This window comes from Balearica regulorum, chromosome W, assembly GCF_011004875.1.
Source record: "Balearica regulorum gibbericeps isolate bBalReg1 chromosome W, bBalReg1.pri, whole genome shotgun sequence".
In the NCBI taxonomy this organism is placed as follows: Eukaryota; Metazoa; Chordata; class Aves; order Gruiformes; family Gruidae; genus Balearica; species Balearica regulorum.
This window is the reverse complement of record NC_046219.1, coordinates 7,414,604-7,426,525: the sequence shown is the minus strand read 5'-3', so window position 1 is coordinate 7,426,525 and position 11,922 is coordinate 7,414,604.

The window sequence follows — 11,922 nt, the reverse complement described above, 5'->3', positions numbered from 1 at the left end:
TGTGAAGATCTGTTAAAGCTCAGCCTGAAGAGAAATCAGTGATCACTGGTAAGTCATGCATACACAGCTGTGGATGGCTAGTTCATCTGTCCAGGCTCATTAAGCCTTACAATGATTGCAGATAGGTAGCAGGTTGTAGTATGCTATTTGGAGCACCTGTCCTAGCACAGAAGAGAGCCTGTATTCAATTAAAATGTCTGGCTGTGATATACAGCTAAGGTGGGCATCACTGCATGGACAATCAGGATCTCCATCCTCAAGAAACAGAACAGGTCTGATCCCTGTAAAATCCATTAACTTCAGGATTCTCTAGAGTCAGGCAGGCGTTCAGCAATTAAGCCTCATATGACACATTTTACTTATTGGAGCAATATGTGAATATATTATTTATTGAAGCTCATCTATAACTAAGCATTTCTGCATAATAAAACCCTCCTGCAATATGTTGTTAACATACAGAAATCAGCCTTTCAATATGTTATAGGTAACCTTTACCTATAGTGCTTTATGCTGTTGAAAATAACAGCTGTAACATGGATTGAATCATGCCAAAAATAACCCACAGATCTTGCAATTATTCATGAACCATTTATGATAGTGGAGAGAAAATGTTCACTGCATACTAGAGGTCTAATTTGGGGTAAGTCTATTCTACCAGGAGAAAGACACTATATGGCTACTCAGGTTTTTCATGCTATGCTGGTTTTGGCTGGCATAGAGTTAGTTTTCTTCATAGTAGCTAGTATGAGGCTATGTTTTGGATTTGTGCTGAAAACAGCACATATAATATAGAGATGTTTTTGTTATTGTTGAGCAGTGCTTCAACAGAGTCAAGGCATTTTCTGCTGGGACACCCCACCCCACCAGCGAGTAGGCTGGGGGTGCACAAGAAGTGGGGAGGGGACTGTTGCGTGAAAGGGTACAAGTCTGATGTGTGGCTGAGGGAGGCCCTCCCGTTGAGTCACGAGGTTCAGAAAGGACCCCCTTGCTTTCTAAACTCCTTCTCAGAGAGGAGCCTAGGTGCGGCTAGGTCCAGTCTTAGTCCCAGACTTGGTCAACGGTTTATGTCTAAAGGGTTACGTGTGTAGCCACTTATCAGAGTCAACGTTTGCCTGTCAGAGCCCCACTAAGGACTTTCACTGAAACAGTTTCGCAAAGTTGAAAAGAAAAATAGGTAATTTATTGGAGCGACAGATATAAAAGTTCGGAATTGCCGTTGATAAATGCACTAACTGCAACAATTTTGAGCTCAAGTTAATAGTTCAGCGCTTTTGTTAATGATAGTTTTCCCGGGGTAACATCCGACATAATCGGAGGCGCAAGTCTTACCAAAGAGGCGTCCCTGCTTGGGGAGGAGAGAGGTCCAGGCCCGTCGACCCATCCGGATAGTTGGAGTTCTCGTCCTCAGAAAAGAGGATTCTAAATGCCAGATTTATACTTTTGGCGAGGTGGGACTAAGTCAGGTATTGTGTGTCGATTGGCCCTTAACAAGGCTTGTTGTGCAGTTGATCGGGGCTGGGGGGGGAAGTGGCAGAGAACAAAGGCATTCAGTACAGAGGAGCGGTGGTCTGTTTAGTTTTACCAAAGTAACGTCAAGCTGTGAAGGCTCCCCCTCACCCCAGGCATCACTTAGTTGATTAAGGAGTATACCTGTCAGGCGCCCACATCTTGTTAAGATGAACAAATTGCTCATCTCCTGCCCCTGTTCAGGTCCAGTGCTTATCAGTGCAAGATAAGCAAGTTGCTCAATCCCTGCTCTCGCCCAAGCTGGACTCCCCCAGGGCCCCTTCTGCTGGGTCATAGTGGCCCTGTATTCGGCACCAGCAAGCCTGGACAAGTCCGGCACCCCACATTATCCACCCCGTGACTTTAGTCACAACTCGCCAAGAGGAACATCATATAATTTGGATTTAGGTGGGTTGAGGGATCCATCTCTCTCTCTCGTGTTTTCATTCTCATAATTTTCAATAGGGGATGGTATTAAAGGGACATATTCAGGATTACAGACTTGAAGCATCCTGACTTGTGCAGTTACAGCTCTGGTTATCATAGTTTTCACACATGACAATCCAATTCCAACAATAACAATCATTATGATAAACATTAATGCATACTGGATTAGATTCTGAATCCATCCACTCACTTTTAATCCAAACCAACTGAAAACTTTTGAAATCCACCCAGTCCACTGCCAGTCTCCTGGTTTCATTTTCTCACGGAGTTCGCGGGTCTGGTCTGCAATTTTTCTCATCTCATCCATCGCTTCATGCAAGGTAACAGACACATTTGGGATTGACACACAACAAGTTTCATCGGGATAGGTGTTATTTAGCCACCCACAAACGCCGTTCTCCTTCAGTAGTAGTATATCCAAGGCCAATCGATTTTGTAAGGTCATCTGTGAGGTTGTTTGTAGCTGGGTGTTGCTAGCCTCGATGGCAGTTCGTGTCCAATTAGCAAGAGTCTCCACTTGCCACGTTAGATTTTCTATATAAAGTCGATTGTTAACTATTACTGTCCAGTGACCCCAGAATGCTTTCATGGCTAAATTTATCCTCATTCCCGGTGTATAATAACTTGGCCATGACGTGGGGGGTAATACGTTTCTCTTTGTTCTGTACCCTCTTACTTTCGTCAATGATTGAGTGTAATTAAAAGCTATTGTAGGACATATAAACTTGGAAGTCCTAAAGTGCATTCCAACCCATCCCAACAGGGTTGAATGTAATCCGATATCAGTCCATCAGAACATACCCATATGGTCTCAGGTGGTGCAGGTAACATTAGAGTGGTACACGTACTGTTTTCTACTACGCTACGCGTGGAGTGTCCATTCCTATAATGTCTCGTAGGGATTCTACATTTACCAGAATTGTACACTGACCAGACGGTGATGTTTCCAGGAGTCACCTCCTTTTTACAGTCTGGTGCTGGCCCAGGGATTGGAGCACTATAATTATGGCACAGACATATACTTCTTAAAGCATGATAGAGGTCTGAGGCAAACCATACCCATAGATAATCATCAACATTGGAGCAATTTATTTTGTTGGTACAATTCCATAACCTGTCTGGTCCCAATGGCGTGGTATATTGGGGTCTCCTCACCCATTGTTTAAAACGTTTTTTGTGATCAGTGGTGGTCCATATGCAAGATAAATTATTAGATTGTGGGCCACAGTCAGATCCATACTTAGAGGGAAACTCAATACACTATTTGGCTTCTACTGGGACATTATATTGGAATGTAATAGGCAAACCCCAGAATGGCCGAGGAGGCTGATTAAGCCAAGGTACCTCAGTGCAACTGATATTTGCAGGTACATTGTTGTTATCAGCTGCTCTGCGTGGGTTTATCCAAGGATTCTGTGGCCAATATTGCATAATGCAATTGGTATCCCGTATATTGCTAAGGTGCCCTGGGTCCACTCCATCATCCTAAAAAATCCTTGCATTAGCTTAAAAGCAGTGTTGTCCTGTAGCATTTCTAAGGTTCTTTTACTTCTTCGATCATAGTCTCTCTTAGATCATAGCAAACCCAACACAATCACACACACAATTACTATACCTAACACGTACATATATATTAAACTTATCCTAAAACTACTCACACATAATAGGCTCATAATCAAAACTTTGGTTGCCACTTAACAGTAAATAGTACAAACAGAACAGCAGTAATGATAAACACAGTTAAGCCTGGAATATATTCCAAACCAACATTTTACTAAACACACAAATTATTTCAACTATGGCCCCAAACAATATCACAGTTTTGTTAACCATGGCCATATTAAAACTTTGGTTTCCAGATAAGTATGAGGATTACAAATAGAAATACACAACAAATAAAAATCAGTAGCCCTTGGGGGCACTCTAGATTGGTGTAGGGGAGTCCGTGATCCCAGGTGCAATTTCCTGTCATTCGGAGTACCTGTGAACACAAAAGAAGTGCTCGGTCTTGATTTAACTGGCAGATATTAGGTTAGAAGGTGGGTACTATCCACCTAGTGCTGATTCGACGGAGTTTTCCAGAACTGTCTTTCACTTCCCAAGCATAAAGATTCTTTGGAGTTGTTAGTACCATTGCCACTGGCCCAATGTGAGGCATTTTAACCAGCACAGGCTGGCCTGCATAAAAGCCAGTAGGCTAATTCCCCAGGTTTTACATCTGCCTTTGGCACTAAAGTTGTGGCAGAAGCACAAAAAGCTTTCATCTTCGGGCAATTGTCTCCGCTCCATCTATTGTTTAATTGATAGATGGCACTGGACAGTCGTAGATGCCATCCAGATTCATGAGTTTTAGCAAATCGCTTGACCAAGCCATTTGTTCGCTCCACAATACCATTGGCTTGGGGGTAGTAAGGAGTATGGAATACCCACCGGATGCCTTCTTCCTTTGCCCAGTCTTGTACTACTGTAGCTGAAAAATGTGACCCGTTATCACTTTGAATCTCTTCAGGAAGGGGAAGTGTACTAAACCATTCCTTCAGACTATGGACTGTGTTTTCCCCAGTGGCAGCTGTGACAGCTGTAGCCATGGTAACTCCTGAAATGACTTCCACTCCCACCAGTATGTATTTTTTACCCCCTGAGGGTCGCAGTGGGCCAATGTAGTCGATCTGCCAGGTGTGCCACAGTGTTTTCTTGTCCTGGATATGCAGAGGAGGTGCTTTACTTGGATGATCTTTGTTAAGTCGCAGACGACATTGTGAACAGGCAGTTACTACTTCCTCACACAGCTTTACCGATATGGGCCATCCTCGGGCTATACCTTCTCGATACAAATCGGCTCACCCATTGTGGCCTCGTTTTATGTGCAACCATTCAAGCAAGCATTCCCATTCACGCTCATTACTCACGACATCAATTTTCTGTAGTCGTGTGAGGCTATCGACTTGTTGATTGAACTGGGCAGCAATAGAAGCTGATCGATCGTGTCCTTTCACCCATCTGATATGCAGCAGCCTTTGTTCTCCTTTTTCTAGCAATTGTTTCCAGCTGTCAGTTTGCCAGACTGGGACTCTGTTTACCTGCCAGTCATTGACTGCCCAGTGGCCTACCCACTCTGTGGCTCCTTTAAAAACAGCATATGAGTCGGTGTAGATATGGCTGGCACCATGTCGGGCGGCTAGTAGGACTGCCCTAAGCTCCCCTACTTGTGCACTTCCTTTACCTGTTTCGCTTAACTTTTCCCCCGTGGCCACTTCCAGTGCCATGGCCTTATAATTCCACTCATTGTTTTGCCTGTAAGATGATGCATCAGTGAACCATACCCCTTTAAGGTCACTGCCTTCCTTCAGAGGAGGTGCCTCCTGAATTGGAGATGGTTTGCTTGGTGGAGTTTGGAATAACAATGTGCTGCCTATATCTTTCTGCAATTTAGATACTTTAATGCTGCCTTCCATAATAGGCATGATGTCATTGATACTTTCCAGGTAGGCGTACCATTTACGGACTGTAGGCTTCTGGGCAATGCCTGCAGGTGGTGCCGTACCCTTCCGAACTATATCCAGGAGACGGAAAGGTCCCCGAATGATCACACTCTGTTCTTTTCTTATCTGTTCCACTTTTTTCACTGCTCGCGCTAAGGCTAGCAAGCCTTTTTCAAGGTCTGAATATCTCATTTCGGTGTCATTGAAAGAATGGGAGCTAAACTCTAGCGGTCTCTCTGGCCCTTCTGGTCCCTTTTGCCATAGGTTACAATGGGAACCATGTTCACTGAATCCCCACTCTACGTGGATAGGGTCAGTCGGGTGCAAGGGGCCTAGCTGTTGAAATAGCCGCAGTTCTCTTATTAACAATTCTAACGCAGTCTCGTGCTGTTTAGTCCATTCCCATGATTTACCTTTTCTGAGCAGATTGTATAAGGGACGGGCAATAACAGAAAAACCAGGGATATGTTTGCGCCAATAGCCTAAGGTTCCCAGAACTTGCTGTAACTCCTTTATGCTAGATGGATTCTGCCCATGCTCTATTTTTTCCAGAGTGTCAGGGGGAATAGAGGCAGCTCTTTTAATCCACCAAACTCCCAGGAACTTGACCTCCTGGGCAGGTCCCTGACACTTGGATGGGGGAATGTCTAGTCCCAAAGTCATCAATTTTTCTTGTATACCTTCCATGGTATGCCCGACTTCCTCTGAGTTTTCTCCTCCTATCAGTATGTCATCAATATATTGATATATCGTGACACCCTGTGGGCTGGGAATTTCTGATAAAACCTTCGCCAAAGCATTGTGAGCAATGGTGGGGGAGTGTTTATAACCCTGAGGCAGCCTGCTGAAGGTGTACTGTACCCCTTTCCAAGTAAAAGCGAATAGGGCCTTATCATGTTCCTGGAGTGGGATCATAAAGAACATATCTTTGACATCTAAAGTCCCCATCCATGGGTGTGATGCTCCCTGAATTTGGGTTACTAATTCTGCAATGTTTGGTACGGCTGCTGTTAAAGGTGCAGTATTGGCATTCAATCGCCTATAATCAATTGTAAGCCGCCACTGCCCATTTGGCTTTTTTACTGGCCAGACAGGAGAATTATAGGGGGAGTGTGTGCGAGTGATAATACCTCTTTTTTCTAAGTCTGTTACCACCCCGTCAATGCCCGAATGTGTGGCTGCTGGCAGGGGGTACTGCTTTACATTAGTAATCCTTGATGGGGGTAGAGGTATAGACATCTCTAATAAGTTTATAGCTTTAGTTTCATCCTCTTCAAGCCATGCTATTTCTCCATCACCTTGTCCGGCGAAACTCCAGACTGACCCATCAGGGAGTTTCCACACTCTGCCATACAACACATCAAATCCCAATATGTTGGTGTTTGCAGCACCAACCGGTACTTCAGTGTGGGTCAATTTCTTCTTGCCTGGGAGCCACAGGACAATTTTTGCTGTGGGGCATTCCTTTACGATCCCATCAATCCCTGTCAATTTTACCTTACGGTGACCGGGTTTCACATTTAGGCATTCCGCGGTCTCCTTGGTGATTACTGACATTTGAGCACCCGTATCAATGAGGAAATCTGTAAAAATTCTCCTTGGTCCTACCGGAATAGCAATGACAGGTTCGTGATGTTTATCAAAGAGCCATTGTATAGTTAGCACTTGCCGGGCAGGGTGGCTCACTGTCCTCCCCGGGGATGCAAGTTTTTTGTTTGAGTATCTGCTAAATCAATCAGCTCCTGCTGTGGGGCTGAGGGCACAGATCTAACAGGAATCGATTTATTTCCAGCCGTCTGACTTCCCCCCACTGAATCAATTCTTTGGCTTAGTGATTGTACCAGAGCTCGGAGGTCAGCAGTGGATGTGCCATATAGTAACTGTTGTGGCACTCCCATCGCCAAGGCTCTGCACCACAGATCATTATGTTCCTTATCAAACTTTGGTTTGAACTCTGATTTAGGCTTAGTGGTGTGGATCTGATGAACTCATCGAGGGGGTGGTTCTGGCGGTTTCCCAGTGGTCGGTCCAATCCAACCCATGCGGCGCCCATAATTCACTATCTCTTGTACAAACTCGCTCCGGGTGGGAATTGACTGATCCCTGTAATTGTGTCTCCCAACTCGGGGTGCACGGTAAGGTACAGCATTAGCCTCCCCGGTGGCTCTGATCCTATCCTGGACATTAGCTACATATGTCTTTAGGCTGTCCGGGAGGCCACGGATGAGGGGAGTTAACCTTGCTGGATCAACAGGGGCTAGCATTGGGGATTTCCTTAACACATCCCTCTCATACATTGCTTGTATGCAGGCTGCCTTTTGTACCGACACAGCCAAGTCAGAGAATCCTGATGTTTTGATAACAAGGGGATCTCCTCTTTCTTGCGGGTCTATGCCGCCAGCCCAATAGGCAGCCCGTGTCGTTAATGAATAATTATGATTGCCTGGTGTAGTGGTTAAAAACACTCCAGGGCCCCAATAGCCTCCTGCTTCTTCCTCGCTTAGTAAGATTTGGTCCCCTCCTGTAAGGGAGACTTGCCACACGTATTCCGTCTTGGACTCCTCTGGATTCCTGGAATACTTTTCCTGCAACTTTGCTAATTCAGTAGGAGACCAGGGAATGGTGCGTACAGTAGTACGAACATCATCATCCCCCTCATTTGTAGTTTCAGTTTTTATCAATGGTCATATAGGCACGCGTTCTGTGGCAAGATCAGAATCTTCCACCAGTTCATCATTATCATTATCATACCAGATGTCTCCATCCCATGTCTCGGGATCTGCAGAGTGTATTAATTTGCGGATCTGTTTAGCCGAGACCGAGGATGGCATTTGATTCAGTAAAAGATTTAACTTTTCCTGCAGTTGTTTTTCTCGCCTTTCCACTGAGGCCAATAGCATTTTAAGTTCCTTATTTTCTGTTTTTAAGCTTTGGTGTTCAGTCATGATGGCATCTACTCGTGTTCCCAATTTCTCTCTGTTTTCCTTTTCAAAGGTCAATGACATTTTCAGTACTTCATTTTCTGATTTCAGAGAGGCATATTCTACATCTGCAACTCGTTCGGGGGGAGGGAACTCTTTAATTTCCCTTTGTGCACAGGATAAACAAGCCCCCAACACTGCACAAACAATTCCTTTGCCTTTACCTTTTTTAATCTTTTGCTCACTTCTACACAGTTCTATCCTCTCTATCACTTTGTCCTCATCTTTCCAAAATTTTGGGGCCCATTCTATTCCCGCTTGGGATGGTGCACACATATTTTTGCAGCAGTTTATCCATGGCAATCCTGTCCGTGATGCCAATTTTACTGTCGCGTGAAAGGGTACAAGTCTGATGTGTGGCTGAGGGAGGCCCTCCCGTTGAGTCACGAGGTTCAGAAAGGACCCCCTTGCTTTCTAAACTCCTTCTCAGAGAGGAGCCTAGGCGCGGCTAGGTCCAGTCTTAGTCCCAGACTTGGTCAACGGTTTATGTCTAAAGGGTTATGTGTGTAGCCACTTATCAGAGTCAACGTTTGCCTGTCAGAGCCCCACTAAGGACTTTCACTGAGACAGTTTCGCAAAGTTGAAATTTATTGAGGCGACAGATATAAAAAGTTTGGAATTGTTGTTAATAAATGCACTTACTGCAAAAATCGAGCTCAAGTTAATAGTTCAGCGCTTTTGTTAACAGTACTTTCCCAGGGTAACATCTGACATAATCGGAGGCGCAAGTCTTACCAAAGAGGCATCCCTGCCTGGGGGAGGAGAGAGGTCCAGGCCCGTCGACCCATCCAGATAGTTGGAGTTCTCGTCCTCAAAATGGAGGATTCTAAATGCCAGATTTATACCTCTGGCAAGGTGGGACTAAGTCAAGTATCATGTGCTGATTGGCCCTTAACAAGACTTGTTGCATTGCTGATCAAGGAGGGGAGTAGCGGAGAACAAAGGTGTTTGGTACAGAGGTGTGGGGCCTGTTTAGCTTTACCGAAGTAACGTTGGGCTGTGAAGCCTCCTCCTCACCCCAGGCATCACTCAGTTGATTCGAGTGATAGACCGTCAAGCACCACATATGTCAAGATGAGCAAGTTGCTCATCCCTTGTCTTTGTTCAGATCCGATGCTTATCAGTGCAAGATAAGCACGTTGCTCAATCTGTGCTCTCACTCAAGTTGGACCCCACTACTTTCTGCCAACTCACAGTGACCCTGTATTCAGCACCAACAAGCCCCAACAAGTCCGGTGTCCCACAGTTGGGAGCCCCAGAGCTGAATGCAGTACTCCAGGTGGGGTCTCACAAGAGCAGAGTTGAGGGGCAGAATCACCTCCCTCGACCTGCTAGTCACACTTGTTTTTATGCATACCAGGATATGGTTGGCTTTCTGGGCTATAAGCGCATGTTGCCGGCTCATGTCTAGCTTTTCATTCACTAGTACCCCCAAGTCCTTCTCTGCAGGGCTACTCTCAATCCCTTCATCCCCCAGCCTGGACTGATACTGGGGGTTGCCCTGATCCAGGTGCAGGACCTTGCATTTGGCCTTGTTGAACTTTATGCGGTTCACACAGGCCCACCTCTCCAGCCTGTCAAGGTCCCTCTGGATGGCATCCTGTCCCTCAGGTGTGTCAACTGCACCACTCAGCTTGGTGTTACCTGCAAACATGCTGGGGGTGCACTCAATCCTGCTGTCCATGTTACCGACAAAGATGTTAAACGGTGCTGGTCTGAATACCAACCTCTGAGGAATGCCACTTGTCACTGTTCTCCACTTGGACATTGAGCCGTTGACCACAACTCTTTGAGGGCAACCATCAGCCAATTCCTTATCCACCGAGTGGTCCATCCATCAAATCCATGTCTCTCCAATTTAGAGACAAGGATGTCATGCGGGACAGTGTCAAATGCCTTGCACAAGCCCTGGTAGATGATGTCAGTTGCCCTTCCCTTGTCCACCAACGCTGTGACCCCATCATAGAAGGCCACCAAATTTGTCAGGCATGATTTGCCCTTAGTGAAGCCATGGTGGCTGTCACCAATCACCTCCTTATTTTCCATGTGCCTGAGCACAGTACCCAGGAGGATCTGCTCCATGATCTTGCCAGGCATGGAGGTGAGACTGACCGGCCTGTAGTTCCCTGGGTCTTCCTTTTTTCCCTTCTTAAAGGGAAAAGCCATAGTGTGAGATAAGAAAGAACTTATGTTGTGTGCTCAATTATGCATGGTAATGTACTATGGCTGAAATTCATAAATGAGTTACTGTGACTTGACAAGTTACTACCCATCAGGTCAACTGGAGTAAATTCTTGATGTGCGTGTTTCTTAGCCTGCAGCAAAGTAACTTAAACTTGTTCTGAGGTGATGCAGCCTTCCCTCATAGACCAGTTCTGTGCGAGTTAACCTTTCCCAGCAGTGGGTTTTCTTCTTTTTTGCTTTTAAGAGATGATTTCATGAGATCTAGTGTAAGTTCTTAGGAATTAGGAGATATTCAGCTTTTGCCATACAGTTTGCCAGGAAATTATAAAGACTGTCTAGTTTCTGTGCTTACCAACCTAGATATTACCTGCTGACCTTAGCAATGTAGGGTAACTTCTGTACAGTACGGAAGTTTATTGATTTCCCTCACTTGGAATGATATTACAAAGCTGCTCTTCTTGTGCTGGCCTCCAATAAACGAGTAGCCAGGCAGGGGCCTTGGTGTTCTATATGAGAAGATAGATGAGAACAATAATTTACACATGAAGACTGACATATAGAAGAATCTCATTTTGTTGAAAAAGCCAGCTGAAGACTGAAGAGCTCCAGGAAGAAGTACAAGTTTTTGGACTTCTTCCCCTCCACAGGTAAAATAAAGGGAATGTCTGCATGGTACCAAGCGGCTTCATGCAGTCATACAAGGATATCTGTGAACGAAGTATCTTGGAAACTAGTTTTGGTACCAGAAAGAGTAGAGCATTTCTCTGTCTACACTCATCAGTCCAGATTAGCAAGACTGGCTGTTAATGCATTGAACTACATGCACATTTTTTACAAGGATGTCAAATCCAGACTCAGGGAAGTAGTTTCAAAGTTCTACCTCCAAACATTTAGTGTGGCTCAGGTAGCTAGCCACACTTCATAAAAGACAGTAAAATATGATAGTATGATCATCTTCACTGCTTTATGTAGTACAGTTTTACATGCAAATATGCAAGGCTAGTTATTGTGGTAGCACTTCCAATTTCATAACTGTCTGTATCTTCCATTTTGAAACTAAGTAAGTGAATGGTTTCAGTGTAATCCCTTTCATTTTTGTCAGCCATAGAACCTATCTTGATAAATGTATTAAGTTCTTTCACTTCATTTTAAATGTACAGATTTTCATGAGAAGACAGTGTATTAATTTTTTCAGCAAGAATTTAGTTTATATTTAATTTTTTTACAAGCATTGATAATGTCTTAAATTTGGATAATGAAATACCTTCAGTATGTAGAATTGCAATTTGTGTTGTGGCAATAAGTTGTACTCTACAGTTATA